Source organism: Numida meleagris, chromosome 12 (genome assembly GCF_002078875.1).
Source record: "Numida meleagris isolate 19003 breed g44 Domestic line chromosome 12, NumMel1.0, whole genome shotgun sequence".
In the NCBI taxonomy this organism is placed as follows: domain Eukaryota; kingdom Metazoa; phylum Chordata; class Aves; order Galliformes; family Numididae; genus Numida; species Numida meleagris.
Window position 1 is genome coordinate 15,512,530 of NC_034420.1, and position 20,725 is coordinate 15,533,254.

General features: G+C 43.5%; 1 long non-coding RNA gene across 3 annotated transcripts; it reads left to right on the forward strand.

The window, feature by feature from the left end:
* Positions 1-16,579, forward strand: LOC110405518. 3 transcript variants are annotated; one of them, XR_002442927.1, is made up of 6 exons: positions 1-401; positions 954-1,055; positions 1,860-2,010; positions 5,686-5,791; positions 6,110-6,264; positions 13,785-16,579. It is a non-coding gene; the product is annotated as an uncharacterized LOC110405518 (long non-coding RNA). The 3 variants fall into 3 exon arrangements; XR_002442926.1 differs by having other exon boundaries at positions 154-401; positions 1,853-2,010; positions 6,140-6,264; XR_002442925.1 differs by having other exon boundaries at positions 154-401; positions 6,140-6,264.

The window sequence follows — 20,725 nt, forward strand, 5'->3', positions numbered from 1 at the left end:
AGAAAAAATTGCCTCCTGTAAGGCTATGGCTGTGGTCTACCTGCAGTTCTGAAGCATGACTGCAGCAGGTTGTGACTCTGCTGTAATATGGAAGCTAACAGCTGTGCAATGATGGCATCAGCTGCAGAGTATTTAGGCAGGAGGCTCAGTGCTAACTATTCCCACTTGTGGTGATTGAATTGCTTGTGGCATGTGAGCTCCCACAGCTAGAACCAGTTGAGTGTGCCCATGGGGCTGCAGACATATCCTGGGGGTTCTGGGCTGACTTGCGAATGTTTGTTGTATGCTTGTGCTGTGTGTGGACCCTGGGACAATGCAGGAACAGCAGATGATGCATTTCTGAAGACTTTGGGGCAGTGGGAGGAAAGCAGCTGTACGAGGCACTGCGGTACCAAACAGAAGTGAGTAGAAGTTTTGGTGACCAGAGAAGAAGCGGAGACTTTAAAAGGACAAGAAAAAAAAAAAAAAAACACATAAAAATATGATCATCCATTTTAAAGGATAAATGTGAGTTATGTTATGAGATACTTTCATCTCAGTATAGGTTAGCATTCCTCAGCTTATTATATTTGTATATAAATATTTTTCTTGAAGTGAAGTCAGCCTAATTGGAAGTAGGAACTATTCTATGTCACTTTTTTAATACTGTAATATATTTTCCCTAGTTAATCATTCCTATTTCTAAATATAAATTTCCTTTCCTTTTCTTTTAAGTCCCTTAAAATGAGAGGTCCTGCTTTCCTCTTTGACCTTCTCTAACAAGCAGACCCTTCAAATGCAGCGTTTCCAGAAAGCAAGCTGTAGGAACAACAGATGGATTTAGTAAATTACAGCTTGCAGATGAGTTGTATGAGGAGTAAGTTTGGGATGGAGGCTTAAAATACACAGAGATTTTCTGAGCTGTAGCTTGTTCCTTGCTGTCAAACTCTGCCTCTAAACTTGTGTGATGCTAGCTTTCTGCACGGATTGACTGGGAGCAGCAGTTCCACCCCAAATAACCAGCTCCCTGGGTCTCAGCCTGCAGTCTCACTCAGACAGAAGACTGTGTCCTCTAGGTATGTTTCAGTATTTTGCATTCCTTTTATTTGCTGAAACCATTCTGACAGACCACTTACACTGATCAGCAGATCCTAAAACCTGTTTGTGGTTTCCCAGGGATTTCATAGACAAATCCCTGTATGTGTATTTGCAGGATGGGTGACTCCTAAATGTTAAAACTGGAGTTTATAATCAAAGTGTCTTTCTTGTAACAATAATCTTGAGATAAGCATTTGCCTATCTTCCAATGTGATAATCCTTTCTGGGATTAACAACCCATTTCTCAAAAGCATGGTTTTGGTTCTGCAGACCTTGCTGACAAGTAAATCTTGCTGAGTTCATGAGGTGTAAGGACTGCAGGAATGGATATTCATCTCAGTAGGTTTTCTCAATGTGATTTAAGTGTTGCTCTGAGGTCTGAAACTCCATAATGTGCTCGATATGGAGTAGCAGCAGTAAGTTGTCATTGTGATCAAACACAAATTTTCTGTAGGGAAGCACAAATCATTTGCATGGGTGTGATGAATGCTTGAAGGGAATTTGATAAATTGCATGTTAAGCACTGGGAAAATTTCTGAAAAGGATCCGTGTTTTTCTTTGCCGTTTCAGATACTTAGCATTGAAAAGAGCCTGTCACTGGCTCTGGTTATTGTGTAGTATTATTAAGTCTTCTGAAATGTATGCATTCAGGATACTGTGGCAAATGATACGAGATCTGGTGGGCTCATGACCTTTTTTTGAACATAAATAAAGACTTCTCATCTCATATTCATGTGAAGGTCAACACACTTTACATGTTCCTACGCTGTCTGAGTTTGCAGATCTTGACCAGTCATGTGACAGACTTCAGTGAATCTCTGCATCAGGATTTCACATGGAACCAATGTTGTTGAATCTGGGATTTGCAGGAATTGTTTCTGCTTAAGCTAACATATGGTTTCCTTTTGGAAGGAAAAGATGCACACGGTAAAGGTGAGGATGATAATAACAACGATCTTGTCAATAATTGGGGAATATGCCTAATGTTCTCAGTGCTGCTTTCTACTTGACCTGTGGATGCAGGTGGGAGTGTTGCAGCTGTGGGTCATTACTGCCCACTGTGCTGTGCCCCCATCTCTGCATGCTGCTCAGCTTCTATCCCCACACATGCCCTGGCTTCCATACAGAGGAAACCAGAGCACATGGGGGAAGGGTTTGCAGATCTCCTGCAACAGGGGCAGCGCAGGGCGAGGGTGTGTACCCAGGCACAAAGATTGCAGAGTGTACCGCAGGGAGCATCTGCCCAGCAGTGCAGATACTGCCTCTAGGGAACCCTCCTTTAGAAGAGTGTCTGGTGCCATAAGTGTTCTTCTTGCAGAGCAGGTCTCAGTGCAGTAGCACTCAATGTGCTGGTAGCATCCAGTGGCCAGGCTACAAATATAATGCTTACGCTTGGTAATGGTGTTAAAGACTGCAAAATTTCCCCATAACTCACAGATCCAGGCAGGACTGCTTCTATGAGGAATGGTTACAGAATGCTAACTTAACATCTAACTGCACTAAAACACCGACTCCAGCCTGTACCTGTGAGTTTCTTCCAAGGCTGTCAGTGTGAGTGAAAATACCATCTTTCTTTTTAATTTCCCCCTTTTGAAGAGGATCATCCCACAACTGTTATCTGCACAGTAGGTTTCTCTGCATTCCTAGGGCTACTCGCATGTAAAAGGACTGCAGCAATACACAAGGACAGAAATAGTTTTTCCATGATGTGATTTGTTGCTGCTCTAAGGTTTGCAGCTCCATAATATGGGTACTTGATGCAGACTATCAGAGTTGTTGCTGTAACCACACAAAATACTTTCCTTAAGCCACTCACAGCAAGGCTGCCTAACGGTTTCAGATCTGAAATGTCCAGCTGAAACTCTACAGAGAACTGCTGAGGGAGGCAGAATGTAATTACTCCTGTTGGAGTCTGGCCAGGTTTCTAAGGTTAACACCTTTCATCTTGACATCAAATCTCTAATGACCACATGTGGCAAAGACATTTGTTTAACATCTCGTTCGGGAACATAGCGGATCCAGCATTACCATGCCCCTTTTGTAGTACTGGAGTATTGGTCTGTAAGAAAATGGCTTTCAAAGATTCCAGTAATCTTTCATAGACAACCACACGTTTCCTCTGGAGATTCCAATTGAGTATAGCTGGACCTACTGGTCTGATTTCTCTCTTTTCCGAATGATCTGGTCCTCTGTCCTTCTTCACAAGTTAATGGCAAGCACTGCAATTGCCTTTATTTCCAGGTTGCCAAATAAAATAATGAGAGAAGTAAGCGTTGTGATTTTGGAGAGATAAGCTAGAAAATGAAGGGGAGCGATGACAGTATGTTCTCACAGTGCCAATTAAAACACTGCTGAGGAGATTGAGCACAGCTTCCAGGAGAATCTAATAGACTGGAGATTTGGAGAGATTCTCTCAAACAGGAGAACCGTAAGAAGGCTCCTCTCTGCTGCTGAGCATGTGGAAGTACTTTGAAGCTTATACTCCTGGCTTTGACTTCCTTGAGCAGTGCACAATATTTAGAAAGAGGATGGAACAATCTGAACCATTCTTAAAGAAGATATTGGTGGTATTTGAGATGGTCAAATTGAAGCGAAGAGCCACTGGTTGCGTTTAGCTGTTAACTAGTCTTGTTTAGGACCTAACAAAGACTTAGCTGTGTGAGCACTGAACATCTTAAACTTACCACTCTTTTAAAAAACAAATAACAATCCCTTAAATGAACAAACAAAAAACAAACCCAAACAACCAAGATGTGAAAGTCTAGCCCAGCACTTTATACCCATTACTCTTCAGATACTTTGCTGTGAAAGTACATGAGAACCTCCATTTCATATACCGGGGAAGCAAAGCTTAGAGAGAGGTTACTAGCAAAATGTTGGTTACAGCCTGGTGTTCAGTCTATTCTTAAGGTTTTCTTACACTACTGATACTGGAAAAAAAGCATAGCAAAACTGGATTTTTTTAATAACACAATCTTCTGTGCTCAATGTGAGTGTGGTTTGGTTCTGTGCGATAGATCTTTGCTCATGTGAGGTAGCATCTGAAGTGCAATGAAGTTCTGACTATTGAACTGAAGCAAGGCAAAGCTAAATTTGGTCTAAATTGTCCCCATTGGCAGGCTCTTTTGTTTTCAGATTATTGGCATTAATCTGTTTCTTATCAGTCCATTTTTAATCTGCTAGACAAGTCAGTCCTATTTCTGCCTTGCACCCATCACATTCAAACATATATCTGCTATAGTGAGTTCAAATGCTCACAGGTGTTAATGTCACTCACCGTACCACTTTGCTCTGCCCCTGTTTACTTTTCCTCTGAACTTGTTCTGTGACAATCTCTATGTGTAGGCATAAAACAGGAGTTCAGTGTTGCATGCAGTGCAGCAAGGGAAGACCTTCTTGTGTTGTATGTAGGCTTTGCTGGAGATACCAGTAACTTTACAGTCACGATGGTGTATTTTGCAGCAAGATACGATATTCTTTAGGAAAATGTGGCTACAGTGGCTTTCAAAGTCTAAATACAGAGGTGAAAGGAAAGGACATTGGCACGCCCAGGGCAATGTAGGTGACGATTACATGGATTTGACCATCTTGAAATAACGTTAGGATCATCTTGTCTATGAAAATGGGAGTATCCATTATGAAACGCTTTTCCTCCTGTCGTGCTGGTTGTGGCTATCCTATACATGGTCTAGGGTGGTCACAGGCATGGGCTGATGGTTGGACTAGATGATCTTGTTGGTCTTTCCAGCACTAGTGATTCTATGGCAGCAGTCCTCTGCCACCTCCCGGGGGTGTGTGCCCTGAACTGAGCGTGGCTGCTGCTTTGCAGTGCTGTGTGTGGGGCTGAGGGCAGCAAAATGGCCGCTCTTCCCCTCCAGCCTGGTGCCCGCGGTGCTGGGCCCAAAGACAAAATGGCTGACAGCCAGTTGGGCAGGCAGGAGGAAACTGAGACAAAAGCAGCCCTGTACTGATAGTGGCCCTGTTTCTCTAGGCTTCCCAACCCAAGCAGGCTAAATGCAGACAGACAAGGTGTTTCTAGTGGTGTGTGATGCTGCGGGCCGGCTGCTGCCTGGCTGGGCGTGGGGCCGAGGCCTTCACCGGGAGCCCATGGCCTGCTGAGCACCATCTGCCCTGCGGGGCAGGCAGGGGGCAGGACTGCAATGCCCTCCATCCTGCTTGAGGAGAAGGGTACGTCTTCACATGTTTCAGAGTTTTTTTTAATTTCATGATTTTTTTAGTCAAATACCTTGATTATTTTTTTTCTGTGTGCAGTCTAATGACTTCTGCAAACTCGTGTTGGCAGAGCTAACAACAGGTTAAATGAAGTGACTAATCGTTTTCATTCATCAGCTATTCACTGCAAGAGCAATTACAGTTTCAGTGTTCTGCCCCCAAATGAAGGCCAGATCCTGCAGTCATGTATGATTTATGTTACCTGTCTCCCTGCCGGCATTCTTTAGCATAGAGGTGGCTATACCCAGAGTCCAGCACCTTGGAAAAACTGTGACTTCAAATTCAGATCAGAATTTGGGCCATTCAGGGTACCCATGTTTTGTTTAGATTCCAAGCATGAGATGAATACCATCTAATTTTGTCATTTGTTCGTAGGATGCTAGGAGGCAGCTAAAATGTGAAGAAACCTTCACTTGGCTTTTTCTGCTGAGATGAAATTTAGCACCAAAGTCACATTGCCATGCAACCCCCAAGGCACCAGGTTCGTTTTGTGAAGCAGGTGAAGTATTTCTACCTCATTAGTCACTTCAAAAATTATTATTTTCTCCTACATGTAAGATTTAAGAAAAAGACCTCCTCATAGCAAACCTCAGGTTTCTCTTGCTAAGCACACCCAGTCCTTGAAAGAACGAGTGTCATGGTTAGAAATAGTTAAATGCGAAGTGGTTAAATAATGTACTAACATCTTCGCTTGCCTGTTTTAGTGGTAGGACAGGTAAACTGTACTGGGAATGGAGAGGAGTGGGATGATTCTACAAACAAGTAATTCTAAGGGATTTTGTCTCTGTTGTGTGGTTAGAAACCATATCTAGACTGAACTGCTCTGCAGGGATTCTGATGTCCACTGGTGGCTGTCCATGCTGTCTGCTTGGAGCGAAGGGAGTGTTCAGCTCACCGGAGCAGCAGGAGAAATGTGTAGGAAATGAAGTCTCACTACCATAGGCACCTCCATTGGTGAGTCCTTATTGCTTTCTCCCTTCTCTCGTGCCTCTTCTATGCTGCACCAAGGTGGTATGAAGCACAGAAAATGCCCACCTCAGTTACACCTGAGAGCTGAAATTCAGATAGAAACCAAGTAAAGAGAGTTTCACTGTGCATTGTTGAATTCTGGACCTATACCAAAACTTTGTAGTGTTCCTTCATCTTTCCACTGGGCAGAAAGAAAAGTAAGGCTTTGAAAATCATTGCAGTCTTAAGTAACAAATTTCTCATCTAATCCAAACTTCATAGCTTGATCCTATTTCTGCTACTGCAAGCTACATTTGTGTGTGTGATATCCTGAAATGTATGGTATTCATGCCTAAACCCCTTATCTGTGCCTAGTCCACAAAGCAGCTGTAGATGATAGCAAGTGGTTCATAGAGGGAAAAAAATCAAAGTGAAAATGGTAATCTTAATGCTACTTTGTACTTGGCAGATCTCAAAACACTTCACATAGTGAAGGTGCCTCATTTTAAATCCTTCAGCAGCCCAGTGTGCTAGTTAAGCAGAGGGAGGAGAAGCATTTGTTTATAACTGGGCTATTAAATGTAGGATTTGTCTTACAAAGTGGCAGTGCTGCTTTTCAAAGCTGACTAGGAATGGGGAATATATTCAGGTCCTACAGCATTTAAAATGAATGCAAAAATCACTCCAATGCAAGAAGGAGAGAGAAAAACGTTCCTGTTCCAGTATCTTCCATGGTGAGTGTCTTGGTTAGCATCTTCTCAAATGGCAGATATTGTACCTAGGTTTTGGGTATTCTGGAAGTAATATTTGATGCTAATGGGTAGCAAAGTGATACAAGAAATATGAATCTCCTAACAATTTAATTGCATCTAAAAGCAATGCAATTCTATTACATCATCAAAACTACTTTGCATATATATATATTTCTCTTTGCAATGTGATTTATGAGCAGCAATTAACTCAGCCTTTAAACACCACGTGACAGAGGTGTTGCTGGGCCCATTTATGAACTAGGCAAGCTGAGGCACAGGGATGTCAAATGTAGCTTGTCAGTGATGATACTGCAAAAAGAAGGCAAGAACCCAGGAACTGAATCATAACCTTTGTACAGCTGTTGCTAGAAGAGAAAGGAGCACTAAAATCTATTGGACTTGCTACAAAGTCTGGCAAACTTTATAAACTTATAAATGCTTTTAAATGCAGAGAGATTCTTTAATAAATGACGAATGCAGGAAGCTTTTAAAATAATGCTGAAGAAACGCATCAAAACCATGATGAAGCAGGAATCAAGTCATTAAAAAAAAGAAATCAAGCTGGAATTGATGACTCTCCTGTACCTCTGTCAGGCTGCGAGCTTCCTAAATTATTGCAGTGTGCCTCTGGCTGAGGTAGCAGAGTCATTATGTTTTATGGTCCTTGCCCTGCTCTGTCCCTCTTGGCCCTGCCCATGCTTTGGAAAACTTACAGGACAGTCTGATGCTCCTGACTGAGGAAAGGTGCTCAGCCAAGGCAAAGTTTATCTTTGCTTAGCTGAGACTGTAGTGGTACACAGATCTTAACAGTGTCCCTCAAATACAATTTTCACCCTCAAATACACTGCAGCAGGTGCATCTGCAGTGCTTCTGAGGCCAGCAGTAACAGATACAAGCATACTGGCTTGTGATCATAGTCCCAAGAGGGTCTACTCATACGAGTCCTCCTAGATCGACAAGAGGTGTGCCACGTATCAGCTAACTCTGGAATCAGGATACGGCCAGGCAGAAAGCAAGCTTAGAAGCTAAGGTAGAAGGAGATTGCATGGAGGCAGAAGAAGAGAACAATTCAGAAAAATATGTCTGAACCTCTATTTTACAGCACTGTGTACAAAAGAAGAAAGGTATAACACATCTTGTACAATCTTACCTGCAAGTATGTTCACATTAGTAGTGTGGTAAGAATTCCAGAAGATCCACCTTGCTAGTTGGTGGGGCAGAAACATGTGACAACTTGATAAATATGGTGTGGGGACTTGCCACATGTTTAAATCCTGGGAAGGGAAATGCCTTATTCACATATGAAACTAATAGCTCTGTAGCAGTGGAAATAGTAGTTCTCTGTTGTATGGAGATCTCTGCTGTTTGGCAGATGATTTAATCAGGGGATTTTTTTTTTTAATAAAAAAGGAAAAGTAGAATACAGATGCGGGTAGTTAAATATAGGAGATCCTATTTCTGTTTTTAGTGTAAATACATTTATTATTTTTAAATCTGACTCATTTGTAAAGATACCTATCTATACATACATGTATGTAAGAGTCATGCAGTGAGGATTATTCAAGTCCTTGTATGAGTGCAAGCAGTACTTTATAAACTGGTATCAGATGTTCCACGGTAATGATCTGGGCTACCAGTACAGTTATTGCTGTCACCAATATACATGTTGTCTACGCTTATTTTCTCATGCAGCTATATTCAGATCTGGGAAATATTTTTACCCTTTGCAGGAAAGTACTTAGAATCAGCTAAGCAGGTAATAATTTTGCTGAAAAATTGGAATGATGTTTTAAAACTGGCCAAAACCGAAGGCAAAATGGGTAGCATTTTCAGAGCCTGTAATCCAACACAAGCTTGGCAATCCATGGGACTGGACAAACTGAGATCCTGGCATTGCCCTGGGCACCTGATTCAACCCTAAATCCTGCAGACTTGTAGGACAATCCCTATTGTTTGTTTGGGGTGGTTTTTTTTTTTTAACCTCTGGCTGAAGGTGCAAAGTAAAATAGGTCTGTGGTCCTGCTCCCATTAGAACCTGTGAGAGTTTGCTCACACTGAAGTCACTGACAAAACCCTCAGCAGCTTTAAGGGAGGCAGGAACAGGCTCACCATGATTTAGTCTCAAGTGTTCAGCTCAAGGCAGAAAGACAGGAGCTCTTTGAAAATGACAACCTGTGGGTTTTGGAGAGGTCATTAACATATTTGTCATGGGGGAAAGAGGGTAAATAAGGAACTTGAAAAGAAAGGCAGATATTAATTACGCTTCAGACAACATAGCTGTGTGCTGATGACATGCTGTAGCTCTCCAGACAACTATAATTTGCAAGTGAGCCCAACGAGTATGAGACTACAACAAGCCAAGCAATTAGTTCCTCCTGAGTTGCAAGAGTGACATCATGTGTGCAAAACATGCCTTCGCCTTCAGCGAACAACACATACTCATTTATTTTTCCTGTAGGGTCACTGCTGTAAGGCCACTAAACCTACCTCTGATGGAAGCTGATCTTTAGAGTCTGAGGGTCCTCAGAGTTCAGAAAAAAACTGTATTCGAAGCATCATCTTTCAGCAAAAACAAATTCTGTGTCCGATTTGGTGGCATGTTGCTGCTCTGCAAAATTCTTGTATCTTTTAAGGACCTTAAGTTGTATTTCCAGAGTTCTGAAAACGTATCCCTGCTGAGGGGATCTGACCCCAATCAATATGTTTTCTACCGTGGAATTTGTCAGGAAATTGTTGGAAAAAGTTGAGGTGTTGCTTTTAGGAGCTCTTTTATGCACAGGCTTCTGGAACAAGCAAGAAGAAAGAAGTAAGAAATGCAATAGGAACAAAATAATTGATTCGCGATGTTAATATGTATCTGAGAGGTTTCCAGTAGTGTGTGTGGCTTTATAGCTTGGATCACAATGTTTTGTGCCGTGTGAATTTATCAAAGTGGCTATGAGGATCCATCTGATGCTCAGGGAGGAATAAATTACGGCATTGATCTATGGAGACAATTGCATTTATTCTTTAATCATGTATGTGGTCCCACTGGAGCCACATACTACTCATGTGCAGTAAATTAAGCTGCTGGAGTGCTCTGTAGAATCAAGAGCTAAAAAAAGCCTTGGGAAGATGTTTCTGCTCTTCTGTTTGTAAGAAGTGCGATGCAAATGCCGCGTGGCTTTTGATAATTTTTGCTGGGATAATGAGAAAGAAAAATACAATGTGAATGGAGTTGATGTTAGGAATATGTTTCAGTGTGTGAAAAGCTGCTTCATCTTCTGAAGAAAACTGACTAGAAAAGCAATTAGAGCTGCATCTTGTGTCAAATGGGAGCGAGCTTCCTCATCAGCTGAGTTCCCCACATGGCTGTACGCTTATCCCTGTTTCCTTTCCCATACCTTGACGGGGTTTGATGCCCATGTTGGTCGTTCTCACGAATTTGCTGTTGTCTTGTCAAGTTGCTGGGAAAGCTTTTCCTCTTAGCAGCAGCCCAGCCAGGCCCAGGGAGATCTTGTGCTGTGCTTAGTTCTGCAGATCTGAAAGCGCAGGACACACTGCAGGGTATTTGGGTTTCATAACCCACCTTGTGGTTTAAACAGTCTGTATTGCTTTTGTGTTCATTTCTAGATCAAGAGTTTACATGGTCCCCAGAAGCTTCTAAAATTAGATCCTGAGGAAAATAGGAACCTGTTCTCTGAAGCCAACAGATTGTCTTAATAGGAGCGGTTATTGCTATTATTAAGAATATTAACAATCTTATATTAACCAAAGGCAGGAGTGAATCTGTTGCTGGACTGTGTCTGGGATTTGTGATGTCTTTGTCCTTACAAAGCTATGGCAAAAAATGCATCCAAGTAAAGGAGTGAAGCTGAAGATGGCTGTTACAGAGAAGCCCTGTGGCAGATAGCATTGCCTTTGTGTCCCTGCCGACACAGGGCAGTTTGGGTATTTCTGCTGCTTGTGACAACTCATGCCAGCACAAGGACAAAGTGAGCGTGCGCAGCATTCAGTTCAGTGTTCTGAAGTAAAGTTCCTGTTCTGTTCACAGTGCTAGAGGAGGGTGGGCATAGGAGAGTGGCAGCAAAAGGGCCGTGCAGAGCCCAAAAGGAGGAAAAAAATTCTATAAAAGGATTTGAACCCTTCAGCTGTAGGGACTTTCCTTCTTACTGAACACTGAGGATCCCTCCATACAAGGCTATTCGGTTCATCTCTTTATCTATAGCTGCCAGCATGGCCACAGATGTGATAGGGGAAGCCATTGGTTTTGGTGGTGCAGACAAAAGAGGAGTGAGGCGTGTTTGCATGAGCTGTCTGCTTGGCTAACAAGCTCTGCACAGCCTGGAGAAGCGAACCTCCCACAGAGCCCAAATCTGCTTGCTTCGTGGCCCATTCTGGTTGAATTATTCCTCTGGCAATGCACCCCTTGAACTAAACTTTAATAATGCAAAGCCGATGACAGCCTGGTTTAGGTTCTAAGTGCATGGTTTTGATTAATTTCCTACATTTCAAGAGAAAAATGTGTAAACTTGGTCTTTACTGAGTATGGTAGCACTTTGCATGTGCTGTTGACTATTGAAATGGCAGATCTCTTTTTGCCTGCTGGACACGCAGCTCCACATACAGGACAGACAGAACTGGAACGCTGCATGTTCTATCTAAAGTTGCACAGGGGAACTGAGGTTGCATTAAGAACTAGGTTGGAAATTTTCAACCTCAACAAATATGTGAGCAGAAAGTGCAACTCTTCTCAAAAAAACACAACAAAACCGCACCTGCTTGCCTTCTGTTCACCTTGCTTTGCTGGCACACTGCACAGAAGTCATCTCTCCTTTCTTCTGTGTGTGCACCCATGCACACAGCCACCAACCTCCCGCAGAGCAACAAGAGAGAATCTCCTCGGTGGTTTTAATGAAAATGCAGTTTCGTAGCTCTAATGATCAACAGCTGGGAAAACGCATGCTTTTCTCCTTCATCATCTCTAGACTTATTTAAAAGATCTTTGTTTTGTGGCTTTGCTGGGTGACTTTCCTGATGAACTGATTTAAAAGATCATTTATTTTCTTCGAAGACCATAGTGGTTACCATAGAAATACGTTAGCTGCGAAACAAGTAATAATTAGTTTACGCTGATTCCTTTGTGTCTCCTAATTTCTTCCATTCAGGATTTTTAAGCATATAATTAAAGAGATTATTCAGCATTGTGATTTATTTCCCCTCCTCCCCCCCCATAAATTCATTTAAAGACAAAACTCTGATGTCTGTAGAGCATAAATAATAATGATTATATGTGGTAATGAGTCCAACCTGTTTGTCCACATAGCAGAAAACAATGTGTTTTCTGTCGGAAGCCTGCAATGCTGACTAGTGGTCACTCTCAGCTTCGGCTGTGGCATTCCCAGTTATCTGCCTCATCCTTTGTGGGCACTCTGCTCATTACCCTTAACAAAACCCTGCTGGGAAGTGGCCTTCTCCAAAGCACTGCAGGACACCTTCGGTGCCATTAATGTGACGGGAAAAGCATCACACAGCTCCAGGAGTCTCTAAGGTCAGGTGACAGTTGCTCAAGAATGTGAAATGTTGCAACACTGGGACTTGAGGTGGTTATTTCTTGCTGCTGCCCTGGCAGGACGTGCTGAGTAGGCAAAGCTCTGCCCGGCTGTGTGGAAGGGCTGAGACCTGTAGGGCTCACCACCAGCGATGCGGTGATGGATTGGGCGTTTGGCAGAACGGCACCTTTCTCTGAACATGGGAAAAGGGCAGCAGATTGTGGCAAACCATCCTGAATGGAGTCCTCGCCCCTGAATTCTGCTATGGAAAAGAGGGAAATACAGCCAGCACTTGATCTGGCGAGTGTGCTCCAACAGTTCTGCTGGGCCAAGCCCAGGCAAAACAATAACTACTGGTGCCACGTGGCTCTGTTCTGAGCTGGATTCTGAGATGCTCTGGTGCAGAGGGGCTCTGGTATGCATTAAATGGAGCCACTTGCAGATGGATGGTAATGTGGAGCTTTACTAGTTTGGATGTCGGGCTTTAAAGTCTATATCAGGCCATCTTTGTGTGTCCTATTCCTTCTTGGATCATAGTTTCTTAGCTTCTCAGATATATTATTAAAAAATCCTATGTTTCACCTGGGCACGAGAGCGCTGAAGTTCATCTTAAGCAGCGTCCTGAAACACGCTTTCTGCTCTGCTCCCTTGCAACCTGTGTATCCTTTTCAAAACGCAACTGTTTGTTCTGGAGCTGAACGTGATTCCAGCGGGGGCTGCGCTGCAGCGCCCCCTGGCGGCCGGAGGCGGTCTCTCCCCGCGCCGCAGCGCTTCGGGCGCAACCCCCGCGCATCCCACCCGCTTCGCTCTGCCCACGCCTTCAGCGCTTTCCGGCCTCGTCCAAATCTCGCTCGCCCCTTGATGCGTCCCTCTGATATTCAAGACCTAATTTTTAGTGGGTCTTTTATGTTTTGCGTGCATGCGCTGTGTGCTTTAGCTTCTTGAAATGTTCATTTCCTATGCTGACTTTTGGTAATAGTACATAATATCCGGGAATGAATGTTTAGGATGGAGCACTTCACTTAATGCAGTTCTTGCACAATTATGAATTGTTTACCTTAAACATTATTCTAAAGAGTAATGAGAAAAAAAAATAAAGAAAATTCTGGTTAATAACCTGGGCAAAGCAATTATCCCACTAAGGCTCTTTATTGAATCACGTATGCAAAACACAGCAAGTTTTCATAACAGATGCATTTAATCTTGATGCAAGGCTTGGTTTTAACCCCATGATGTCTTGCAGTCCTGTGCTTGAACAGAGGATTCCGAGCTGGAAGCTTCGGGGATCAGAAAGAAGACCTTGCTGTTGTGGAAGCCCCTCACATCTTCTCCTTGTCCAGTGGAAGCTGTAATAACGAAGCCCTGGAAGATCGTTTATATAACAGTCTGATGGTTTGGTTAGCTTTCATGACTGACTGTCTGCAAGTGGCTTTTGGAAGCTCTTCTGGTGTTTCTTGAAGTTAAACTTCAGTAGGAGAGTACTATGTCGTTTGTGTTGTAGATGTGAACTCTGGCAAAAGGAGGACAACCCAGTGGCATGTGTTGCTCCAGAGCTTCACTACTCTGGGGAGAGGAGAGCATGTGGCAGCTCCCTCTGCTCTCTGGCTGCTGTTCAGAGTAATGCTGCTACTCGTGCTGGGCTCCTGCTGTTGTGGTGGTAGTGGTCAGGTGTCCTGGAGCCTGTGGAGCTGCCTCAGGTTGGCCATGTGGAAGCAGAGACGCTGAGAAAAGGCTCCATTAAAAGTGAATGTGTTCAACTTTACTGTGTCGCATCCTGTGATGCAGTCAGGTGTAAATAGAGCACTAGATCCTGGAGCTGGGAAAGCATTAGTGGGTCGCTCAGTTTCCTCACTTCACGAAGGTTGAGCCCTTTGCCAAATTAGGGCTTTATTGTGCTTGCTTTTGAATTCTCCAGTGAAGGAGTTTCTACATATGGCCCTTTTGCCCCAAACTATTTCATATTCTCATTTTCTTTCCTAATATTCTTTCCCTGTATTGAGCCTAACTTTCTTTTCATTCAGCTGCCTCTGATTGCTCCCACTTATCCATCCCACCCCAAGCGCTTCCCTCTTCTCTGAGCTTGTACCTGTCAGATATCCCAAATGGTTTCCTTTGGTCAGAGCCATACATATGCAATTCCCTAATCTCCCCTCCGCCATCTGTTCCCTCCGGCTCTTCATTACTTTGCTAGCCCTGCTCTGAACCGCTTCTCGTTTATCAATATCATTTTATGACGATGCCAGAGCTTCACAGAGTGCCCTGCTGCCCACGGGCACAGCCCACAGAGCCGAGCCCACTGTCTCAGCTCTGCCCCACAGACAGGAGCACGGCATGTCAAATATTGCTCGCCGGTAAATATTGACCCAGAATAAAGCTGAAGACAGACAGTTTTTTCCTAATTGCTTAAAAATTCTTTTCTGAAAGACTGAGAGCAGCGCTTGCCTGGCCCTTCTGCAGTGAGAGCAGTTGCTGAGACACAGCTCTAAGTCATGCAGCTTGCTTTTTAAATGACTGTTTATTTTCCATCGATATCGTCTGTTGAGTGCAGAACACGGCCGGTGCTTTCACTGTGCATGTCTCATACATGCTGGGATTCTTGCTGTTGTGTGAACAATAAGGAAATGCAGTGCATGTCTGATGGGGTGTGGTGGCTGTGCCTGTGTTGTTGTTTTAAGGGCTTTTAAGCTCATCCGGAAAATAAATGGTTAGAGAGGCTGCAAGCAAAGTAGTTTTTGGGTTAGAACTTTTTGAGACTTGACTTTGGCTTAGACTCTGATATAACGTTTTGGTTTCTTTCTGTAATGGGCAAGGAAGAATGGAGCAATATATGTTTAGGAGTCTTTTTATAGTAAACGAAATATGTTAATACGTAGAACAGAAAACAACTTTTAAAACCACTAAGTGCTAGTAGTAAAGCATGATGACCACCAAGCATGTCTCTGCTGAAAATAGACCACCACCAGAGAATTACGTTTCAAAACGCTCTGCCGACCGAGCTTGTTTCTAAGAAGTTAATCTTTACAAGAACAAAAGAAAAGGCTTGAACAATAAGTCTGCATGAAATAATTGTGTAAGTAAATATCAAGAGAGCTCAGGGAGCAAAACTTGAATGAACTTCGTGCACACGGCAGCGCTTTGAGAACAATGAGGCGGACTGTGACTGAGGTGTGTGGGCAGACTCTCCCTTGGGTAAATCAATGCCAGAAAGTGAGGATGTGGCCCAGGGTTTGGGATTACAATGCCTTACTCCTGGCTGGAGTTCTGCTGATTGTGTGCCTTTGCCTTGACCCATTTTGAGCAGAATAAGGGAAGGATGCATGTAGAAGACAGAGACACTGCTTCACCCAAACACTCTCCTGTGCCTGTTTGGCATTTGCTACTCATCCCTTTGCTGCTTCATGTCTTCATTTCCTTCAGTGTTTGTGTAAAAGCTTATCTCAGCTGTGATCTTCCCTCTAATGACATGAAATGGATGTCATGCGGGAGGGAGGGATTCTGTCTCCCTTCTTGGACAAAACTTGAGTGTTCTTCTCAAAGCTCAGCTCTGGAGGTGGTGGGATGGGGTAAAGGATGATCAGATGGGGGCAGGATTGGAAGTAGGCTGATGTGGCACTGTCAGATGTCTTAGATTCTTTTTCTTTTTATTTGTTTGTTTTGTTGGACAAAAAAGAAAAAGAAAACACGAGATCAAATGTGCCATGAAAATCCTTTTGTGTCACTGGAGCTCCATCCTTCTCACTCAAACTAAGCCAATTCCTGAGTACATCCGTAGCTCTGGGGGTGAAAAGCAATCCAAGTGGACTCTTCCCCATTCCCACCAAAGACTTCTGTCAGCAGAGTGAAATTGCATCATCTCAGTGGAGCTTCCGGGCAAGGCTGGCCACTAACTATTGTTGCGGGTTTAAAAATCCAGAAAGTTGTATCATAACAACATCCGTGGATCTGCAGTTGCACTGTGCTTGGTTAAGTGTTGCCTTTGATCTTCCCAGAGAACCTAACCATAGCCAGCTATTTAATGAGCAAGGGAAGGATTTCTCAGGTCTTCTGGCCCATCCCCTGAACCACTACAGGAAAAACGTCCTCTGTCATTCCAGTGAGAAACCTTTACATCTGCTCTTACAGACTTCCCGTGATGGGAACTCACATCTCCTCCATGCAGCCTGTTCCAGAACATCCCTATCTCTCGAGAGTTTCCCTAAAGTTTGGTTTCCTGAGTCTCTCTTGCCAAAGCTGAAGTCTATCCTGCTCCTTCGCATCACCTGTGAGTTGTGTTCACCACCATCTTTTCACCAGGTGCATCTGGAGGTGTGTATTGGTGCTCACTCCTTTTTTTTGTAATACTTATCACCTGCCCATGTTGAACTACACTCGTTATTTCTATTGTAAAGATCATGTTGAACTTCGCTCTTGCCCTTCAATATGCTGGCAGGGGCTTCCACAGTCCTATCATCTGCAAAACTAAAGATGTCCTTTCTGTCTGATCATCCCTGATTTTAGGGAAAGCATTGAACAAAATAGAATCTGAGATAGTTTCCTGCAGACCTTCACTTGATGTGTCCATGTGATAGTGAGTCGCTGATGCTCACCCTCTGGGTGTGTCTGGACACCAGGGAATGGGTATCTGCTTTGGCCAACCTTATGAAATGTACAGAGCTAAAAGTGGCCAAACAGCTCCATCTGTTCTACCTAAACCTGAGCAAATCTGAGACGCTTTCGTGCCTGAAAAATTATATTTATTGTCAGTTCAGAATGGGAGCTACTGAAACCCTCTGAGGGCACAATCACTGCCTTCTTTGGGAATTGGAAACAACCTGAGAGCCGCTGTCTCATGAGATTTCCAGTTCATACAAACAAGCTCCTGTGTGGGTAGGAAGCATTGCGGTAAAGGGATCTGAAGATGAGAAGGGGCAGAAAACTTTTGAACCCAAAGTGTGAGCTGAAGCTCATTCAGATTGATGGAAAGTCTCTGACTGGCGGCTCGTGGCCATGTGGAGAGCTGCTAAAAAAGCAGGGCGGAGAGAGAAAAAATAAACTTCTTGTTGAAGCAAAAAGATTGTTGAGATAGGAGAAAAATGTATTTCTGTAGAAACTTCAAGGGCTATGGAAATATATCCTTCCAAAGGCCATCTGAAATGTGTAGAGAAAGTTCTTTCCAGTTAAGTAATACTACTATAGGACCCAAAAAAGAGAGAGAGGAGGTGGAACAGAGCGGCAGCAATAACAAAAATACAACAAACGTAGGAAAATTAAACCAAGTGAACTTCTGGCTTTCTGAACCTTCAGGTGGTGTGTGCCAGCCTTCCCACGTGCTCAGGGCTGTGTTCTGAGAATTAACTTTCTCCTGTCTGGGTGGGGGTTAGTGCTGGGGGAGCTGGCCTTGGCCTCAGCGTGCCTTCGGGACTCAGTGCCACGCAGATTCTTTCCTGTTCTCTTTACAGCTGCATTTTGCATCTGTTGAAATAAAGGTGTTGTGGCACTGCTGGTTTGATGCAGCTTCCCTGTGTTTTCCCCAGGCAGACCATCTTGTGCCTCCTGTCTCGTCCTGTTAATTGCTATTAGAAGTGATGCTGCTGAGTACCTTTTGTGGGGCTGCATGTGTGTATGTGTTTAGGTGAAAGTCTGAGGGCAGAATCTGTCTGTACTTTAACGTTTTATCATCAGCAGCATAGCAATCAGAGGAGAATTAGACCCTAGCTGCTGTTTGGTTTCTAGTGCCTGTAGCTTGACTGCTTGTTACAATAATGAGAAATGCAAGTAAGCAGCATCGCATCAGCACTTGCAATCCCACTTTCTATTGCCGTCATCAAAGGGTTTGGGAAAGTTTGCATTCAGAGTAGTTTTTTTTTTTATAATACATATATGCATTTGCACAATATTGTCTGGGAAATCGTGCACTGTAAATGGCAACTTCTGTGTAAGGCACAGTTTGGGTTTGGGCACTTGGTCCAGTGGTCAAGGCCAGGTGAGAGCCAGGACTGGGAGCAGAAGGTCAAGGTAAGTGCAGATGAACCATGGAAAAAGCGTGGCTGGGAGCTGCATTGTAGCCAGAAAGCTGAGGGAAGGCGGATTCATACCACCCGATGTGTGATGGTGATGTGGATTTTAACGAAATAACTGGGGTCATCCCGACTACCAAAAAGCACTTAGAGCACACACACTTAGAGGCTTTAGGTACTCACTCTTCGCAGACAGTTCTCATTCATCTCTGCCTGTTTCAGTCTGGGGAAGTGGAAGCTTTGTTCTGGCTAAAAATAGCGGTACCAACAACCACTTATGTACTTCTGCTGTGTTGCAAGAACAGAATTATTGCTTTTAGCGTGGATTCCCTGCTCCTGAAATCTAGATGTAAAATTCCATGGTGATTTCCTGATGCTGGACTTCATAGGGTGCTTTGGTGCTTGCCAGCTCTGCAACAGGTTGGTAAAACCGATGGTGATAAAATTAGGAAGAAAGTAGTTGCTAGAGAGGCTCCTGAAAAGGCATCAGTGAGAATCCCAGAAACACATCAAGGCATTAAGAGCAGCCTCTTTTGTGGCCAAGAGTAAAATATTGTTAGGGCACAGATCCTGAAAGTGAAAATCACCAAGAAGTTTGATAGGAATAAGAACTTAATCAACTGAAAAGTGCCTTCCACAACTGAAAAGTAACCTTTAGCTTAGAAAAAGCAAGGAATTTTATTAAGCCCTTCTGCTGCTTTTTGCTTACTATTATCCATCCAGCCCGGAATAAAATAAAGCAAGGGATGGTCACAAAGTCTGTGCAGCTTTCATAGCTCACATGAAGTTTGAAGAAAGGCATAAATAGGGGATCCTGAGCTGACCTCACATCTGAGTATCACATTTTACTTCTGGCGAATGCACAGCGTTGGTTTAGCTGAAGATAAAGCACAACAATACGTTCTATTCAAGGACCTAAGCTAGTTACTGGTATGCCTGGCTGTACAGCAGATTTGGTCCTGCACTTGGAGACTGTTTAAGGTTTCCAAGAAGTACTGAGGAGGCTGGGAAAAGCCTTCAGCCTGATTGTTGATGTCTGCTTCCCATTCTGCTTTTACAGACAGGTTTTCTTGTCAACTTACCCAAGCTGTGCTTTTTATCATCTATTACAAAGACCCAAAGTTGTGTTTTTTATCATCTGTTACAAAGACCAAGAAGCCATCAATCACAGTTAAAACCAAACTCTGCAGAGTTCTACATGAGAGAAGGAGAAAGCTCTTTAAGCCATCAGATTTCTTTAAGAAAACGGAGTCAAAGTCATCATCTGGGTTTTATTGGATTTATTTCCCTTCATTAATTTTTAAAGTTTGGTTGCAAAGAAATATATCCTCTTTGGAACTGTGTGACTATTGGAATGAATATTTAACACACGATTCCCAGAGAGACGGGGATTTGAAACACACAATGTTGTAGTTATTACAAATTAATGAATGTTCTCTTAAATATTTCTGTTTTATATCTTTGCTTCCTTTAAGCCTTGCCAGCAGAAGGGAAAAGAAAGCTTAATAAGAATAAGCAAATTGCTTTTTGGTTTGCTGAGTGTGATTGATTTCTGTGGACAGCTGAATGGCTCTTTCAGTGGTGCTGGGAAACCGGGCAGGGATCTCGTGGGATCTCAGGTCCTGCAGCCTGAAGTTGAGTTTGTGTGAGATGCCATAGCCCTGCTGAAATGGAATCACAGGATTGCAGAATGGTTTGGGTTGGAAGGGATCCTTCCAGGCCATCTGGTCCCATGAGCAGGGACACCCACAGCTCCATCCGGTGCTCAGAGCCCCTGCAGCCTGACCCTGCGTGTCTGCAGCTCTCTGGGCAGCCTGTGCCGGTGCCTCACCACCCTTAGCACAAGCTACTTCTGTCTTATATCCAGTCTGAATCTCCCTTCTTTCTTGCCTTAGCTCTGCTCGAACTCTTCCATATTACAACGGCCTCCCTTGACAATTCAGAACTCATTTTTCTGCTAAAAAGTTTCACGTGCTAATTGAAATATTTGATCAAAGATATTTGTTTCACATTTATGTATCTGGTTGTGTTCCAGTGCTGGCCCAAGCCAGGAGCCAAAGCAGCCCACCTCCCCAGGCATGGAGCTGGGTGCAAGGCAGCTGGCACCCATGCAGGGGATTCAAACCTTTGTGCTAAAGTAAGAGATACATTCAGAGTTTAGTACAACACTAAAAATTTTAAAAGTTTC